Source organism: Lactuca serriola, chromosome 1 (assembly GCF_051521515.1).
Source record: "Lactuca serriola cultivar US96UC23 chromosome 1, Lser_US96UC23_V15, whole genome shotgun sequence".
Taxonomy (NCBI): Eukaryota; Viridiplantae; Streptophyta; class Magnoliopsida; order Asterales; family Asteraceae; genus Lactuca; species Lactuca serriola.
In genome coordinates, this window is record NC_136408.1 from 134,339,551 (window position 1) to 134,359,184 (window position 19,634).

Consider the following 19,634-nt stretch of genomic DNA (forward strand, 5'->3'; position numbering starts at 1 on the left):
AAATCAGAAGATGGAGCAGTATAGCTTCAAGTCTTGTTTTATTATTTGCATATGTATTCTATGTTTTGTGAGCACACACGTTGTAAACACTTTTTTTCTAATGAAATGATTGCTCATTACTTGCTTGCTATGATACATGTCTTGTGAGACTAAACATGACGTCCTCCACCCCAAAACGTTTCCGTCGTTCCGGTTTTGGGGTGTGACAGATTGGTGTCAAAGCATTGTTTATAGTGAACCAAGTATGTCGACCGATAAAAGATATACAACTCTAAATACAATGGGGCTTAAGTGCTTTGGTTAATGATATATTTTAGGAGTATGATGATAAGTTATAAAATATACCTACTTGCATATACATGTAGAACAAGTATCACAAGAAGAACATAATTAATGTATTTAAAGGTTGAACACTATCATCAAACCTGAACAGTTATGTAATCATGGCTAGGATCAACATAGCCTGATCAACTATATTCATTGGAGATGTGACCAACATGTGTTTGGGAGCGATGTGGTGTTGCAACAGTCTTAAAACTTACCTAAAACACCAGTCAAGAGAATTCTAGATCAAGTACATAGAGTTAGAGTACTACAGGAGTATTTTAGGTATTACATAAACAACTTACATGATAACTTAAAAGAACCTTACGGATAGGTCTTTAATCTTACAATGTATACTGCCAAGGTTTTATATAATTTAGATCTTATAGACTTAGAATTTGTGATCTACGCTTCACTACCATTCCTTATTAGGATGCGGTTTGGGGTAGGATCATTGATTCGAAGGTCTATTCAATCTTAAAGTATATACAACTTGTATACGTTGTACAATTATAGCATGACTCTGTAAGGATCACCCCATAAAGTTACCTTAAATCTCATAGGTTCTCTAGTCACATTTGTTCCGCACGACAAACCCAGATAGATGTAACCTCTTCCTCATAATAAACAATAGAATAGTCAAGAAGGAATAAGGACAAGTTCATGAGAAGTGTTCAAAGAAGGATCAACCAGAGTAACCGAACGTCATATGCATCACACTAATAAATAATAATCTTGGTTAACATAATGAGTTAGTGGAAACACTACTCACCCTATGTGTTAGGGTTATTTTCTTTACATGCAACTGATAACAGTTATTCAGGTCATAGATATTCATTCGAGGATGCCATCTCTAATTCACAAAGTTCATTTGGAATAGACTTTTATGAATTGTTTCTAGAACCCTGTGGAAGTCAGGACCTGATACACCCAGAACTAGGATAACCTTGTCCTTTTAGCTTTCGGCTTGTGTCCATTGCTCTAGACTTATACCGTCTCATCTTTGTACTCTTTTTGCAAAGATGCCTTCTTGCAGATCAAACAGACACACTACACCGATAACTCCAAGACCTTCTCTACAAATCGATGCGACAACTCTAAATTTTGTAGTAGTTGCGGCTGTGACAACAGCCATGGCTCAATATCATCCTACCAGTTCCAGTAGAGGTAGAACACCTGTTCACTCTACTCAAGGTGAGGTCCCTATGCGCTCGAGAGAGTGCTCCTACAAGGAATTCACCAACTGCAAACCCCTTTCCTTTAACGGAAAATGGTGGAGTCATCACCCTGATGCGATGGTTCGAGAAAACAGATTCGGTCTTTGCAATCTGTTCACGCCCAGAAGGGAGTAAAGTGAAGTTTGATGCATGCACCTTCTACAACAGAGCCCTGACATAGTGGAACAGCTATGTTAAGTCACTGACCCTACCGTTGGCTAACTCAATAAGTTGTGAAAACCTAAAAGAGTTAATGATGGAAGAGTATTGCCTAAGGGTTGAAGTACAAAAGCTGGAACAAGAATTATGGGAACTCATGATGGTCATCTTAGACATAGTGACCTACACTGACATGTTTTGCGACCTGGCAGCACTATGCCCCGGGATGGTTACCCCGGAGAGCAAGAAGATAGAATGGTACATCTGGGGTCTAACTGCCCCGACCCAAGGAAATGTACTGTCTTTTAAACTAACCACATTTGATAGCGCCAAATGCCTGGCCCAGCGACTCATTGACCATGGAGTCCACCATGGTGTAGAAGTCCTCGCTCCTGAGCCATCAAAGGGAAAGGACTATAATCAGAAGTCAGTAAATAAGAGGAAGAAGAAGCGAACAACACGGGAACCCCCGCAAGAGCAACAAGCGAGTTCTATGTACGCCGCTACAACGCCTGCTACTCCAGCACCTGCCAGTAGGTATGCTGGAGACCTTCCGAAGTGTGGAAAGTGAAAATATCACCACACCAATGTATGCCGGGAATTGTAATGTCTGAACTGCCACAGAGAAGGACACACAATCCGTTTCTGCAGGGCACCGGCTCAACCGATCTCCTAATGTGACAACTGTCAAATTCAGGTCATTCTTGGACTCATGCGTCTTTATAAAAACCATTCATGCACAACATGCCATGGCCTAGTAGTACAAATTAGGTCAAAATTCTTGCATAAACTAGGATCCAACTAAGATCTAGGACTAATATACTTGACACTTACAATTCTAGTAAGTTGCTTAGCTACAATAAGAAATGCCAATGCTATAATTAGAATGAAGCCTCAAGCTTTGTTATAATTGAAATAGGGTATAAAACCCTAAAAATAAATTAAAAACATTCTAATTATACTTCAATATGTTGATGAATATCAAACAATATTCCAAAAACCCTAAAGAGCCAAAAATCCAAACTTATAAATTATAAATTTGGCTATAAACTTCTAATATCAAAATTTTATTAATTAAATACGGAATTATAATCAATGAAATAGAAATTAAATTATCAAGTATTAATCATAAATTATTGGTTAAATACAAGATATTAAAACAAATCAAGAATTGCTTAATAAATATTTTTATAAAAGTTAGGGTTTTATAAAAGAAATCAGAGGGAATTTTATAAAGTTTAAAATTTTGGAGAGAGGAGGCCTAATGCATGATAGAGCCGGCCATCAGCCCTCCCCATGCACTCTCTCTTCCCAAAACACAATCATTAAGTCAAAACCCTCACACTTCCTCTTCTCTCTTCACTCTCTTACACTCCGCTCTTCTCACACAAACTCTTCTCCTTTCTCTCTCTCTAACCCTCGAAAATCCCCTCATTCATCTGCCATATTTCTAGATTTAGGAGGCTTGAAGTGTTCTTACTTCTCTCAAGGTCAAAACCAAGGTAAACAACATCATCTCCCATAGTTTCATGGTTAAACTTCTTCTTCTTTATAGTTTTCTCTACTTTTCGGATTCTATGTCTTTCCATGGCTAGAAATCCTTATTTTCCCCTTGTGGTTTGTAGATTCTCACCATAACACAATTCATGTGTTTGAAATGGTTAAAATCCGGGATCAAACCCATGCAAGGAGTGAAAATGATGCACATATGCTCATGTGACTTCAAAACCAAGTCACTACAAGAAAAAAGGCCTTTTACGACGCTCATTGCGCGTCGTAAAAGGCTCAGACGACGCGCAAATGCGTGTCAAGGAAGGCCCTGTCATAAAGAGAGACGACGCGCTTTTGCGCGTCGTCTATAGACGACGCGCATTTACGACGCTCATTTACGACGCGCAATTACGACGCGCGTTTACGACACGCAATGCGTATCAAGGAAGGCCCTGTCATAAAGGAAGATGACACGCATTCGTGTGTCGTAACCTTACGACGCGCGTGTTAATGACACGCAATGCGTATCAAGAAAGCCCCTGTCAAGAAAGGCCATGTCATAAATGAAGATGACACACATTTTTGCGTATCGTAAATTTAAATGTTTAAAAAAAATAAATTTATATATTTATTAATTTTTAAATTAAATTTGCATTTAATTTCTCATAATAGAAATAAAATACCATATACAAAAAATACAATCCATTGCATAATATAAAATAAAATTTCATACTCAAGAAATAAATAAATTACACAAATTGTAATGTCATACAAAGAATCATTCAAATGTTAAACAAAAATAAAACATTGCTAACATGGGTTATACATTCCTATAAAACTAACAAATAATCATACAGCTCTTTTTCTTACTGGAAAGGAATGTCAAACATGATTACAAGTCTCCCTTAATCTTGATTACTCACCTGCTTAAGTAGAATGTTGTTGTTGAGAAGGTTACCTAGCAACAGTGAAAAACACAACTCCTCTCCCACAATCACAACATCATTTACAAAGAAAGGGTTGTCAATTACTTTCATTAAGACTTTCATTCAATTACAAAAATATTAAATAAAAGGGTGAAAAAGTAACTTACTTTTGATAAGTTGATCTCCCTTAGAGCAAACACAGCTAAAGCATTGAACAAGACCCTATTTCAAAATTTTATAAATACACAAATCATGATACCTGATATTGGAATACACACTTTGAGACATGAATTAATACGATTAGATTAACCTGGATACATAGGAAGTAAAGATGGAAGGTTCCAGAACTCCAGGGGCATTGGGTTGGTTCCTTCCCACTCGCACACACCAAGCCAGAACTCCATTTAATCCAGCACCAAAATAAGCCTGCATTCAGAAAGCTGTAGGGGTGAGTCACAATTCAAGAATCTGTTAAAATTTGAGGAATAACATGTTCAACCAAAACAATATTAGAAAACAGGGTTAAATGTGAAACATAGCAATGTAATAATTATCAAGGTGCTGGAATACTTGAAATCTAGATTATTTGCTTGTTTGTACATCCAGACGATTTTATCACGAACATAAGTCATGTTATCAACTTTCTGAAGAAGTATACCAAGACATTTGTAGGAGAAGAATACTCTCAATAAGATAATTTAATTAAAAAAATGTAATGATAATGATAATGAGTTCATACCTGTGAAGTAGTGCAGAATGCTCATCATCATATGTATAAAGCTCATACTGCTTTGCAAAAGCATTTCCAAGAGAAATGACCCAATCAATGTCTTGAACAACATCCAAAGTTTTTGCAAGAAACTGCAAACAAAAAAAGAAATAAATAACAATTAATGACATGAAAAGTAAAATCGCTATCCATATGAATTATAACACATACATTGATTGTCATCTCATCCTACGTTTCTTGATAATTAAGGTCTTTAGTGTCACTGACAGCTTTCATTTTTGGAATCTAGAGCTTAACAAAACAATATATAAGTTAGAGTTAGGTCAAAGCATCATAACTAATCCAATTCCAAACATATTAAAAAATAAAAATAAATAAAGATTATTGCAATAGATGCAGGAATATTGATTCTTGGCCTGCAAACTACATAAAATCAGAAATAAAGGCAAAGTGGAGCTTTAATCTTACCTTGAAAACAAACCAAAAATCAAGAATATACCATTCAAACCCAAGCCCAACAAGAATAAGTGACATGAACTCCCAAAATTTTATTGGTTCCATATTCGTTATAAAGTAAGCCTGGAAATTTAAAAAATAATAAAAACTCCATATATTATATTGTCTCAAGTAAAATTGAAAACGTTTATTTAAATTACCTCTCCTGCAGCTCTCTTTGAGGCAGATCCATCTGAAGCTATAGCTCTTTCAGCACATACATGAGCATGTGCAACATTCTCAACATATGTGAAATCATACATGTTTGTTCCATCCGCTATAATAAACTGGTAATCCAAAAATCAACCAAAGAATGTAAAAATTAAAATCAGTTTCAATTAAATAGACTCAATAAAAACTTATATAATCGTTGTGGACGTGGACGTCTTGGCTTCCTTCACTTACTAGGTGTTCTAGAAATTGAGTTAGTAAACGAAGTCGGTTCCTGTAGGATTTAAAACAAATTGATATGTTAATAACAGTATGAGGATAAATACAAGTAAGAGAAGAAAAAACAAACCTTTTTTCACACTCATCCACAAGAGGCTCGACTGGAAGAAGAGATCGAACGGATATGATTAAACCTTTGATGAAATCCTCGGGGCATTCATCGTCTAGGAGTTGTCCGACAACTAGGGGAGCATTCCCTGGGTTGACCTATAAAGATAACAGATAAGTCTTTAGATATACCTGAAATTTTGTTGGATGGAATTGAATGAGTGGTGATATTTTAATATTTTATACCTTCTGAACATAACCTTCGATATACTGAAGCATGTTGTTGGTATAAAGGTAGTGAGTGAGATCTGGAACAAAGCCAAAGCGATCACACACGTTGATTAATGGCCTTGCATCAGGAAGCTTGGCTTCCATTAGGAAATTCTTGGTCTTTTCAGCATCATAGAAATTTGATTCCCGTGTTACTCGTTCAACCTCCTTGATTTGCCCTGTCTTTGCAGCTGCCTCGATGTACTTGAAGTGTATGTCAGGATCCTCACTGTGATAATGATTGGTGTTGGTAAAATTGGAAGTATGCAAGCACGAAAGACAAAATCCAAGTTATCTGAAGAGAAAGAGATTACCTTGAGCTCAAATACGACCCCAAGAAGAAGTAAAGGCCTTCATATGATTTAAATTGTTCGAAAATTTTAATGCATGATTCAACACCCAGCTGCTCACAATACTCCTTGGCAACCTACATTCCAAACAATATATAGTATCAGTACCAAATTGGTTCAACTCTGATGTTCAAATAATAACCATTAACATAGAAAAATCAGATCAATTGTTACCTGGACGATGATCTGAAGGTTTCCTCTTAAATTGACCAATAAAATGACACGTTTGATATCTGGCAACTCGCTGTAATGCTGCAAATAAATAAATAAATAAATCCAACAAGTGATAGAGGTTTTAAGGTAAAAAAAAATATAAAAAAAACAAGTAAATTCTGGACATTAACCAACCTGAAGGGCCCGGACATAAAGACCTGCTTTCTCACAAAGTTGAGCAATTCGAGGGCGATCATAGTGACTGAACATCCCATTAGCTAATATGGCATCAGCAACATTAGGGAATGTTACAAGGTTGATTTCAAGGACCTGTGGAAAATAAGAAGAATGAATTTAAAGTTGGTTTAATGAAAAGGTGATTATAAATTGTGTGTGAGGATATATCATATATGTAACCTTGGTTTGGAGGTGAGCATGTTCGGGTAAATTGGGTTTAAGAACATCCAAGAGGAAAGCTGTTGCCTCTCGTATCAAGTTCCTCTGAGGATATGGAAGAAAAAGTTTAAAATTAGTTTAACTAAGAAGTAATTTATTTAAATATTTAAAACTGTTTATGAAATGTTATAAGGATTGTTAACATGACTGAAGGAAAAGATCTGTAATGGTGTTGTAATCAACAGGACAACCTCCTTCCATTTGGGACATCATTAAAGCAAAATTTACAGCACCTTGCAAAAAACAATTATGTTAATGATCTAACTTCCATGCACCTATATTTATGTCATCTAAATTGAGAATAGAGGATTTATAATAGTAAAACTTTTTCACTATTTTTTGTGCCACATCAGCGCCAACTCAACAGCCCAAAAACCTCAACATATTTCTATTATAGTAAATCACTGAGCTTATTTATGGGTCCTACCAATTTCAGTTTATTAATTAAAAAAAAACTCTTATGGATGTTTAATACCTGAGGATCTGATCGAAGAATTGTTTGCAGAAGGAAGAGATAATCAGGTGAATACCCAACCTACGTGAATTAAAGACAATTTTATAAGGATCTAAAGCAAGATGAAGACTAAATGTAGAGAAATTAGTAAATTACTGCAGTTAAAGATATGCAGCATACCTGCTTGGAGTAAATCAGAATTTTATCAAACTCCCTTCTTTCAGCAAAAGCTGCAACAACTTTGGGGGTGGCTCTAGCTTTTTTGTAAATTTTTAATGCAAGATCATTGTCCACTGTCTACAATTCAAAGAAGATAACACAAATGTCAAAATTAGTAAAAACACAAAACCTTGTAAACTTCGAGCTGATGAAAGGCTTCTACCAATGGCTTTAATTAGAAGGAAGTTCAAGTAAACAATTGGATTTTCAAAGAAATTTGAGAGAATGCTGATTTATGTGTGTGTTGGAATCACCAAAAAAGATTCATGGAAAGCATTAAATCTAAGAAAGAATACGACCTGTGAGGTTCAAGAAAACCCCATTCGTTTACCTTCAATCACCAAAGACCACCACTTCTTCATTCTTCTTCCTTCGATCTGTCCAAACCCCAAAGGTCCTCCGATTTCTACCGATGACGGAGTCTAAGAAGCCAAGGAAGGCTCACCGGGAACCAATAATTTCCTCCTCCTCCTCATGAATAGATCGATCATCCTGATCTACCAGTCGTTACTTGCCCTACTCCATCGGACTAGTTGAGTCCCCTCCCTACATGTAATCTGCTGGCGACAAGGAAGAACAGCCAAGGAGACCGCCGGAGCACCTCCCCCCCCCCCCAAGCTGTGGCAGACAAGAGAAGCGTCGCTGCTTCTCCCTTCTCCTTTTGTCAAATCGATCCCGCACCAGAGGTGCTTCCCCTTTCTCGATTGATTTCCATCATCGAGCCACCATGGCTTCTTGCGTTCCCATCTTCCTTTCTCGATAGATGAACCACGACCACTGGACCAAAACTCCCGCTACCTTCGTCATTCTAATTCCCCTTTTTCGATTTATCTGTGGGGAATAAGAAACAAACGAGAATCAATATTTGGATTCTAATATTGAGACTTGAGAGTATAATACTTAATTAGGGCTTTTTATGAAAATTTCAACATCGAGTGGGGAATAAGAAAACTATTGGCGAGTATTCTCAATAACAGCAGAGAGATGAAGAAGGTGAAATTACAGCAACGATGAAGTAGATGAATGGAAATCAGAAGCCCTTTTTCTTGATTGAGATGATGAAGTCGAGAGATGGAGATGAAATCGTAACCTTCGATCTTTGATTGAGAAGTTGTACAACAGTGTGAGGAGAATGAAAGATGCGTGAAAATGCTTAGGTCAGGGAGGGTAGCGGGCTTTTCTAATTTTTTGGCTTTTCTTTTCCCGCTTGTAACTAAGGAACGCGCGTTCATTAAAATTATAAAGCGACACATATAGAGGGCGCGCATTTAAGGTACAGCGCCCTCCGTGTTTTTAATTTTTTTTTCTTTTGACACTATTTTAAAGGCACGCAATAATGCGTGACCTAAATCCTTAGATTTTTTGAAGAGATGACACTTTTTTAATGTCACTCTCGTATGCGTAACATATATTAATGAGTGTCGTAATTTGCACGTCGTAAAAGGCTATTTTTCTTGTAGTGAGTATTACATCTTCTTCTCCATTTCTTTTGTGTTCTTACATGATCAAAAGCATTTAAACCATTTTTAGTACATCTTGGATGCTCATTCACTCCATGCATGTGCTAGAAACCGGACCTTAACAAAGGCATGCATGGTGTTCTTGTCAAAATACCCTAATAATGCACACAAACAAACATGCAATCTGCCAGATTACTTTGTTCGACTTTGAACGGCCATAACTCGTTCATTTCTTAACCAAATCATGATATTCTTTTGTATTGGATAGTTCCACGAGTTAACTTTCAAACCCAACTGGTCTCACTGTAAAATATTAAATATCCGATTTTTGGAAATTTTTACAAAAAGGTTGCGCATACAGCTCTTTTTCTGTGATCACCATTTTTCCCTTGCATGATCAATGGCCTTAAACCCAACCATAAATCTGAGAAAAAATACCTTAGAAACTTAACATATCTAGAGAATGATGGCTGAAATTTCGTGGCTTAAAACCTCACTGAATGGGCTATACAAATTCATGAACTTCAGCCACATTTACATCTCATGCACCATTGCATGCAACATTTCTTAACTTGTTTGGGTTCACTACCCCTATTTCCCTTATGAATAAATTTTGAACATTTTTCCTTTTGAAAGCCCTCACATTCATGTGATAATCTATAAATACCAAAAGCTTTTATTATTTCTTTGATTTATTAAAATTATTGCTAGAAACCAAGGGCATAAATCACATAAAATACTTCCAGAGGTCAATAAATCCGGAACAAATTCATGGATGACCCTTATGATGGCTAATGACCCCTCAGTAAATTTCATCAATTTTTGTTGTTGTTTGGTATGATTTCCGATTTTCTTTTTGTTAAGATATAATAAATCACAAAACCACTTTAGAGAGTGTTAAAATTTCATCTAACAATTTTCGCATACCTTACCTGTGATGGGTGACTGAGAAAAATAATTTCAACATTTTTCATCATGCCTTGCTATTTTTCCCGATTTTTGGTAATTATAATGGTTTTAAAATGGGAAAATAGTTCTGATTATCCAAAACTAACGAAAATTTACCAAAACATCATATTATACAGTAGGAGGTCACGTAAAAAATTTTAGGATTTTTTTATACTGTAAACTATTTTTCGCTTATTTTCTAAAGTTAATTACACATAAATACACATAAATACCCAAGACCAGATTATACATTATGAAAACCACTTTTGATATTTTTCCCAGATTACTTACAATGTAAATGATGTTACAAAAATTTTTGGTAATTTATTTTAACTGTTTAATATTATTTCTTGAATTAATGATTATTTAAAGGAATAAAACAAGGAAAACTAGAAATACCCACTGAAAAATATCTTTTATATTTTTCCCAGCCTAGTTATATATAGTAACAGTTAAATAAAAAGTTTGAGTAATTTTGAAAACTGTTTTCTATTTATTTCAATTTTTATTGGAATAAATGCTCAAAAATCATAAAATATAATTAAACAGATTTGAAATCCATTTTTTATATTCTTCCCAGCTTAGTATTGTGTAATAACAGTTAAATAAAAAGTTTGAGAATTTTTATCCTTTGAATGCTATTTTTCGTGAATTTATGTTGTTATAAAGACTTAAAAATTTGGAAAATCAATATCCCAAAGTTGTAATTAATCGCACGACTTGTAGAATTTCATTATTTCAGAAAAAGTGTAACCAATTAATCCAATATTAAAACATAAATTGGCATTTCACTATATGTAGAATTTAGTATATTAGCATTAGATTTCGACATGGAAACTCACTAGTGTGTGTTTGATGTCATAGGATCCCGGTAGTAAGACGTTGGTGCATTCCGAAGTACCACTTGTACCTACTCGAAACATTGTGAGTATTCACGCACTCCCCTATTTTTAGGTTTTTTGTTTTGGGGTGGACAAGCATGTCCAGAAAAACTATAATTTGCATGTTGTGTTTAAATTGGTTATTATCAAACATGATTGCTATTGTATTGCTATGTTTCTTTATGTATGTCTATGCAACACGGAACATGAGAACTTATCGTACTAAGGGCCTTCCCTTATCTCTAACCATTAACTCTTTGAGCCAATGGTCATTATGGATAGCGCTATTAGGAATTGACAACTCCTCACTCGTCCTATTGCTAGAGTGCATGATACCATATTCATCTATGGAATGATAAGCATAGATCTCGATAGGGCTTCAGTCATAGGTTTGGTTGAGACTCATTGTTTGCTCATATACATACAAACTCGTTTCTCGTTATAGCAATAAACTTGTATTCATTAATAGCAATCAACTTTGTTTATCATGAAAGCAATGTACTTGTATTTACGAAAAGCCTTATTTCAAGCTCGGTTTTATAAACTTGTGAACTCACCAACTATTTTCATAGTTGACGCTCGTTTTACATGCCTTTTTCAGGAAATAATTAGTAAGTGGATGTAAAGATTCATCATCATAGAGCATGCTGCATCGTGTTGAAGATATTATGAAGTTATATTTTGAACAATGTTGTTTTGGAAAAACTTGTATTTTCTTTCTTTTTAAGCTATGGGTTGTAAACTTTTAAATACTGCTATGGTGATGTATCTTTATCTTTTGCAATGAAACCGTTATCGTTGTCATATCTTGCGTTTCCGCTTTAGCGGGGTGTGACAAAAGTGGTATCAGAGCTAAAGTTATAGAGAACATCGGTTTTTCTTTAAGAAAACACAACCTATAACCAAAACTTATAAAGAAATTCTTTTTACATCAAACATTTTACAAGTATAATTAGGTCGGGAGTTGTATCGTTGGACCTCAATTAAACATAGCCTGATCACCTATGTTTAATTAAGGAAAGATTTATACAAAGCCTGAGCTAATTATAATGGGAATATGTTCAACAAAAATATTTGAGAAAACTTTATTTCAAAAATTCAAAATGGTAAATTTTGGTGTGTGTAAGCATTGCATAATATAGGCATGCATTGTCATTGTCACAACTAGAAATTTTGTGTCATGTAATCTCTAAACTCAAGATAAATGAAAAAAAAATCAAAAGCTCAAACAGCATGTATGATGCTTACTCTATGACATCTAATTTTCAAACAAGTACATCATACAAGTGCTACAAATAGTCAACAAGCAATTGGAAACCCTAGAAGTTCTTGTTAGGCCTATTTTGGACTAGGACTTCCTTATTGGACTCAATGGCCCAATAAGCTTCCAATTTGACTATTATGGGATTAGAACCTTTAAATGGGCTCTAATTGGATCCAATTCCATTTAATTCAACATTTTGGGCCATATTGGGCCTAGAAAGAAATAAATTATGTAAATGAACTATATTGGGCCATAATTAACCTAATTTAGCCTTAATAGGTCATAAAAATCACATTTATAATTAATTGGGGTCAAACATCACTTAACATAACCATGGAATGGGCTTAAGCATACAAGGCCCAATCCTCATCTTTTTCTCTCCATTCTCGGCCCAAGGCAAGCCTAAGAGGAAGAGTTGACTTTCCTATGCCACCTCATAATTGTCCATAGGATTCCCTTCTAAATCTATTCCAACTTGTGATCATGCACCTTAGAAGTCACTAAACTCGAGATCTACCAAGGAGACTTGCTAGGATCGAAAATTTCCTCTTTTCTCTTCAAAACCGAAACAACAACTCAAGGTGAGCTTCATACCCCCTTATTTTCGGTTTTTATATGTTTTGTGGGGGGAGAATACAAGCAAATGTGTAGATCCATCATTATGTGTATGCCTTGTATGATTTCTATGTTCATTTATATACTTTTGTGTGTTTATGGTGTTGAAACTAGTCAAAAGGACCTAAAAATCGAGATTTGTGTTATGATGCATGAAACAAGTGCTAAAACATATCATTATACATAATTCATTGGTAGAAAAATAACCAAGTTGGTTTAGATGAACATCTTGGGCTAAAAATCACATTTTCGGACTTAAAATGCTAAAAACATGAAGTTTAAGGGCCCAAAACGTCAAAATACAAATTCTGGAGGTTAAGATGTGTCAAAACAGTTTCATATAGTAATTTTCGAGAAATATACTCTTTAGAATGTTTAAAATGTCAATTTCTAAACTTAATGGGCTAAAAGGGAACTTTTCGGCCCAATAAGGCCCAATATGCGAAAAATTCAAAGTTGAGGGGCTGAAATTGCGTTTTTCTGTAAAACAGGGGACTACTAGTGTCCCAAGTCCATTTTCAAAGGTTAAAAATGCTTTTCACATTTAAAAGGGACCAAAAATGCAAAAATTCTCTATTTTGGGCCAAAAGTGTAAAATTTGCGAAAATGAAGGTTCCAGCCGAAAAAGTTTCATTTTGAGGGACTAAAACTGTTTTTCAAGAAGCTATGAGCTGAAAAATACTTTTTCTATAAGATTTGATACTAAAGTATCAAGAAAAAAAAATGGCTTAGGGACTAAAATATAACTTATTTTATATAAGGGTCCAAAAGTGTAAATTCTTTGTCAAAAAGAAGGGTCTGAAAAATGTAAAAGATTAATGTCTTAATCAATGAACCCGACACGATGAAATGCTAGTACCTCGACTCAATAACAAATCCGAAACTACTAACGCGACGATACTCCAATACACACATGGAAATCTCGAAAACTCAATACACTCGTGGAAATACACTAGACGTCGACACTCCGTCCTTGGGCCCAAAAGTTTAAAATCATGCTTGTCGGGCCTAGCTAGCCCAATGACATGATCTTTAGGCCCGAAGGAAATTTACTTACATGTAGTTGGGTCTAATACGACTTAATTCCGTGTAAAACGACTTTCAATGGAAAACGTGCTGCTGGTCCCCAATGGTCCTTCGGTACTGCTAGCGAAGTCGAAAATTCACTATTGCAAGTTGGGCTAAGGGCCCTTCGCATTCTCTACAGCCTTGAACGACGTAGGGAAATACCGGGGGCTTCGCACCTTCTTTTCCCCTCGGTCGTGGGGCTACATGAGTCCGGGGGGTTGGGTTATGTGAATAAGTGCAAGCGACGCCTAAGGGATCGTTTGTACGGTTGTCAACTGGTCGTTTTCATTAATGTACGTTACAACAATTCACAATCCACTATTAATCCAACGTCTCCGGAGCTCAACGAATACCCTATCGTAACGAAATAACAATACATAAACTAATTAAAGCAAAGTGATAGGAAAACGTCGGGTTTTCCTAGGGTTTTCAACTATTACACCTACGAACTACATAACGAGTTTTACAAATCGTACCCATACATTTATAGAAAACAACAAGCATACTTACGGATTTTCACACCTTTTATACTATACTATTTTCAGAAAATATCGGATTTTCTGGTGGTTTTGAAAACAATACAACACATTGGATTTCAAACATTACTTATGAACTCACCAACATTTCATATGTTGACGTTTTTCAAAATACTTGTATTCTCAGGTAACAGATAAAGTGAAGGAAGAATTGTACTCTATGATGTTTTGCGGTAGTTTAATTAGCAACGAACAATTTATTTTTGGGCATGTAATATTTTGGAACAATGTAATGGATGTAAACACTATCAGTTGTAATATTCAAATGCTTGGTGATGAATGATGTTATGTTTTATGTATATTCATTGTGATGGTATTCAATTGAGTCACAACAGCCCCCGGACGTTTCCGCCGTCTGGTTCGGGGGTGTGACAGGTTGGTATCAGAGCTCTGTTTATAGTGAACTAGCATATCTAACCATCCATTGATATGCAACTATAAACCAAAAGAGGGACTAACTTAACTCTGAACAAAACAAGTAAAATACAACGATAAAACACTTTGCTTGCATTAGGAATAAGGAACATAACACCGAACCAAACAAGATAATGCTAGTATCTCGGTTAAATCAGGACTGTTCTTAGTGGTACCAAGGAGTGGATGTAGCCTGATCAACTACATTCTCCCCAAGGTATGACTAACACACGTTCTGATGAGATCGTGATAGCTAGGGAACCCAAAACTATACCCCTTATCACCAAAAAGAGAGCGTCTAGTAAGCATAAATCATAGTCAGGGGAGTGACGATAGTTTATATTTTCCCCAGTCGTCATGGAGGAAGATCAACAGGGTATCCAGTTCCATCAAGTCCTAGTGGCTCATGGGATGCTTGAGGATGAACCAGAAGGGAATCCGGAGGGAGCACACGACGTCGAACATGACGAATACATAGACACCGACTACGAGTTTGGAGATACCGAAGATGATGTCGAGGGAGGGCAAGACCGGGACAAGGATCACGTCACGTCGTGTGTGGATGAGGCGCAACTAGACCACCCCGCTCCACCAATGAACTCCCCAAGGGAGAACCGTTCTCCCGAAGCTGAGATCGCCGCACTGCGACAACAGTTGTATGCCATGGAGGCCCGGGCAGTGCGAGCTGAGCATGAGAGGGATGAAGTTATCAGAGACATGACGGAGATGGCTCAGTTGCTAGCACAACATTTCGGCATATGACCCCGCCACCACCTCCGGGCGCATCTCATCGCGACTAGGGTTAGACTTATCTTAGTAGATCATTAGGAACTATGCTATGTACCTCGACTCTATGTTTAAGTGACTACACTACTCATAGAGTCGTTATGCTGTCGAACTAGTGTCACTCATGTATGCTCTTACGAGCAAATTTTCATGTATCAAATGCGGATAATATTAGTAAACTTTTATGTGCTTTGCTATGATATTACGAATTGCTATGTGTTGAGAATCTATGATTGTATGCTAAATGGTAAGAGTGTTTAAGTTCGTATCATGCACTTAGTTAGTAGGGTCGTAACCTTCCAGAAACCCCCAAGCACTCAATGTCTTTCCGTTGCATGACAGAAAGATGCCTCGCCGAGCTACTCACACAAACCCCGAACCAATCCCACCCGAAGTTAACTCCACTGCATTCCAGGCGGCCGTGTCTGCTGCGGTCACCGCAGCTATGGCACAACTTCACCGAGGGAACAACGGAGGAGGCAATGGGCAAGGGTCCGGGAGTTCGAACAACGGGATGAATCAAGGACCCACCAAAACATGTACCTACAAGGACTTCACTAACGCCAAACCACGAACTTTTAACGGCACTGGAGGAGTGATCACTCTGAAGCGATGGATCGAGAAGGTGGAGTCGGTATTCGAGATATGCGATTGTCCTGAGGAGATGAAAGTGAAGTTCGCAGCTTGCACTCTAGTCGACCAAGCGCTCACATGGTGGAAGGGACACGTGGAAGCCATGACACGCCCGGTAGCCAACTCCATGCCGTGGTCGGAGATGAAGGAAGTGTTGATGGCTGGATACTGTCCGCGCGGTGAAATTCAGAAAATGGAGCAGGAGCTGTGGAACCTCACTGTGCAGAATGCGAATATCGATGCCTTCATATCGAGATTTAGCGAACTATCCCTGTTGTGCCCGGGTATGATCACCTCGGAAGGAAAGAAGATTGATCGATTCATTTGGGGACTAACATCACCAATCCAAGGAAACGTGATAGCTGCAAACCCGGAAACATTCAACAGTGCGAAGAGATTGGCGAAGAAGTTGTATGACCATAACAACAAAAAGGGTGAGAAGCCAGCGGAGATTGAGGGCAAGAAGGAAGGTGATGGCAAGAAAGGGAAGAACAACAAGAGGAAGGGACGTCAGGGCCCCGAGACCTCTAAAAAGCAGCAGACAGTGGCGGTTAATGCTGCCACTGCACCGGTTCCAGCCACACCACATGCTCCAGCCTCAGCGGCTTCAAATGCTTCCAGAGCTTATTCCGGTAACTTTCCCAAATGCAACAAGTGCGGTTTCCATCACAATGGAGAATGCAAGGAGTTACAGTGCACCAGTTGTAATCGAAAAGGACACACGTCGAGGAACTGTAGGGCTTACCCTCCCCAGAACCAACAATAAGGAAACAGCAACAACAACAACCATCGCAACAACAACAACATCAATACCGGCGGCAATAATGCAGGGCCTAGCCACACCTGCTTCGGGTGTGGGAGGACTGGGCACTTCCGCTGAGACTGCCCTAACAACAACAATCCCGGGAACGGAGGAACAGGAAGGATGCTGACCATGGGTCAAGGAGAGGCGGTTCAGGATCCCGCAGTTGTGACCGGTACGTTTCTCCTAAATCACACCTATGCATGCATCCTGTTTGACACCGGAGCGGAACAAAGCTTCGTAAGTAATAAGTTTAAGCATTTATTAAAACAACCACCCCAGAAGCTCAATGAAACCTTTACGGTGGAAATGGCCAATGGGAAAACCGAATCCACCGGGGAAATCTACATCGGATGTACCCTAACCCTAAATCAACACGTCTTTCGGATAGACTTAATGCTCGTGTCAATTAGGAGTTTCGATGTGATTATTGGCATGGACTGGTTAAGCTCCCACCATGCTGAAATTATGTGCCACGAGAAGGCCGTTCTCCTTCGCTTCGCTAATCATGAAACCCTAGTAATTTACGGAGACAAACCTAGCATGAACCTCCGCCTCGTCTCGTGTATCAAGGCACAAAAACATCTACAAAAGGACAATTTGGCGTTCCTGGCTCACATAGTGGATAAAACCAAGGAAGAGGTTAACGTTCAAGACATTCCCATAGCATGTGAATTTCCAGACGTGTTTCCTGAAGATCTCCCAGGAGTACCCCCGCAGAGACAAGTGGAGTTTCGAATTGACCTCATTCCAGGAGCAACTCCTCTCGCTAAATCACCCTATCGGCTAGCTCCTGCTGAAATGCAGGAATTGTCCAGCCAACTCAGCGAACTCTTGGACAAGGGATTCATCTGCCCTAGTTACTCGCCGTGGGTGGCTCCAGTCCTCTTTGTCAAAAAGAAGGACGGATCTTTTAGAATGTGCATCGATTACAGAGAGTTAAATAAACTCACTGTTAAAAATCGCTACCCACTCCCACGAATCGATGATCTATTTGACCAGCTCCAAGGAGCTAGTTATTTTTCTAAGATAGATCTACGATCCGGATATCACCAACTCAAAGTCCGGGAAGAGGATATTCCAAAAACCGCTTTCCGAACTCGCTACGGACATTATGAATTTGTCGTAATGCCCTTTGGTCTGACAAATGCTCCTGCCACATTTCTGGATCTAATGAATCGAATCTGTCGACCATTCCTCGACAACTTTGTCATTGTTTTTATCGATGATATCCTCGTCTATTCTCGAAGCAAAGAAGAGCATGGCCAACATCTCCGACAAGTCCTAGAAACTCTGCGATCGGAAAAGCTTTACGCCAAACTCTCCAAGTGTGAGTTCTGGCTCCGGAGTGTGAACTTCCTAGGTCATGTAGTCAGCCAAGATGGAATCCATGTGGACCCCTCTAAAGTCAAAGCTGTTGAAGGATGGGCAATCCCGACAACACCCACAGAAATCCGTCAGTTCTTGGGTCTAGCAGGCTACTATAGGAGATTCATTCAAAACTTCTCTAAGATCGCCAAGCCACTTACCTCGCTTACACAAAAGAGCATACCATTCAAATGGACGGACAAACAAGAAGCCGCATTCCGAACCCTGAAACAAGCTCTCTGTAGCGCCCCGGTACTACCGCTACCGGAGGGAACGGAAGATTTCGTGGCCTACTGTGACGCGTCAAATCAGGGCTTAGGTTGCGTTCTGATGCAGCGTGGAAGGGTGATAGCTTACGCATCTCGCCAACTAAAGACGCACGAAGTAAATTATATGACCCATGACCTGGAATTGGGAGCCGTGGTCTTCGCCTTGAAAATTCGGAGGCACTACCTGTACGGTACAAAGTGCACCATCTTCACGGACCACAAAAGTCTCCAGCTCATCTTGAACCAGAAAGAGTTGAACATGAGGCAACGAAGATGGGTTGAATTATTAAATGATTACGAGTGTGAAATCAAGTACCACCCGGGCAAGGCCAACGTGGTAGCCGATGCATTAAGTCGGAAGGAGTACTCAAATCGTCATACGAAAACTCTCTCTATAACCATCCAATCTCACTTAGCACGTCAAATTGCGGTAGCCCAGTTGGAGGCCATGAAAGCGGAAAACAGGGCAAGCGAAGCATTGCGCGGGATGGAGAAGAACCTAGAGGCAAAGGAGGATGGAGTATACTACTTCATGAATCGTATTTGGGTCCCTAAGACGCGATACTCCATTCATCCTGGTTCAGACAAGATGTATTTGGATATTAAACAACACTATTGGTGGCCTAACATGAAGGCAGAAATTGCTACCTATGTTAGTAAGTGCCTTACGTGTGCCAAGGTAAAGGTGGAATACCAGAAGCCCTCAGGGTTATTACAGCAATCGGTAATTCCTGAGTGGAAATGGGAGGGGATTTCTATGGACTTCATGACCAAGCTACCCAAAACGTCGGATGGACTACACACCATATGGGTAATAATCGACCGACTGACGAAATCTGCCCATTTCC

The 19,634-nt window shown here is 38.3% G+C and overlaps 1 long non-coding RNA gene across 1 annotated transcript; it reads right to left on the reverse strand.

Moving 5' to 3' along the window:
- Positions 1–6,676: 6,676 nt before the first annotated feature.
- Positions 6,677–7,141, reverse strand: LOC145071034 (uncharacterized). Its single transcript, XR_013690198.1, has 3 exons — positions 7,031–7,141; positions 6,809–6,943; positions 6,677–6,712 (listed from the first exon to the last, which is right to left on the reverse strand). It is a non-coding gene; the product is annotated as an uncharacterized LOC145071034 (long non-coding RNA).
- Positions 7,142–19,634: the final 12,493 nt, after the last annotated feature.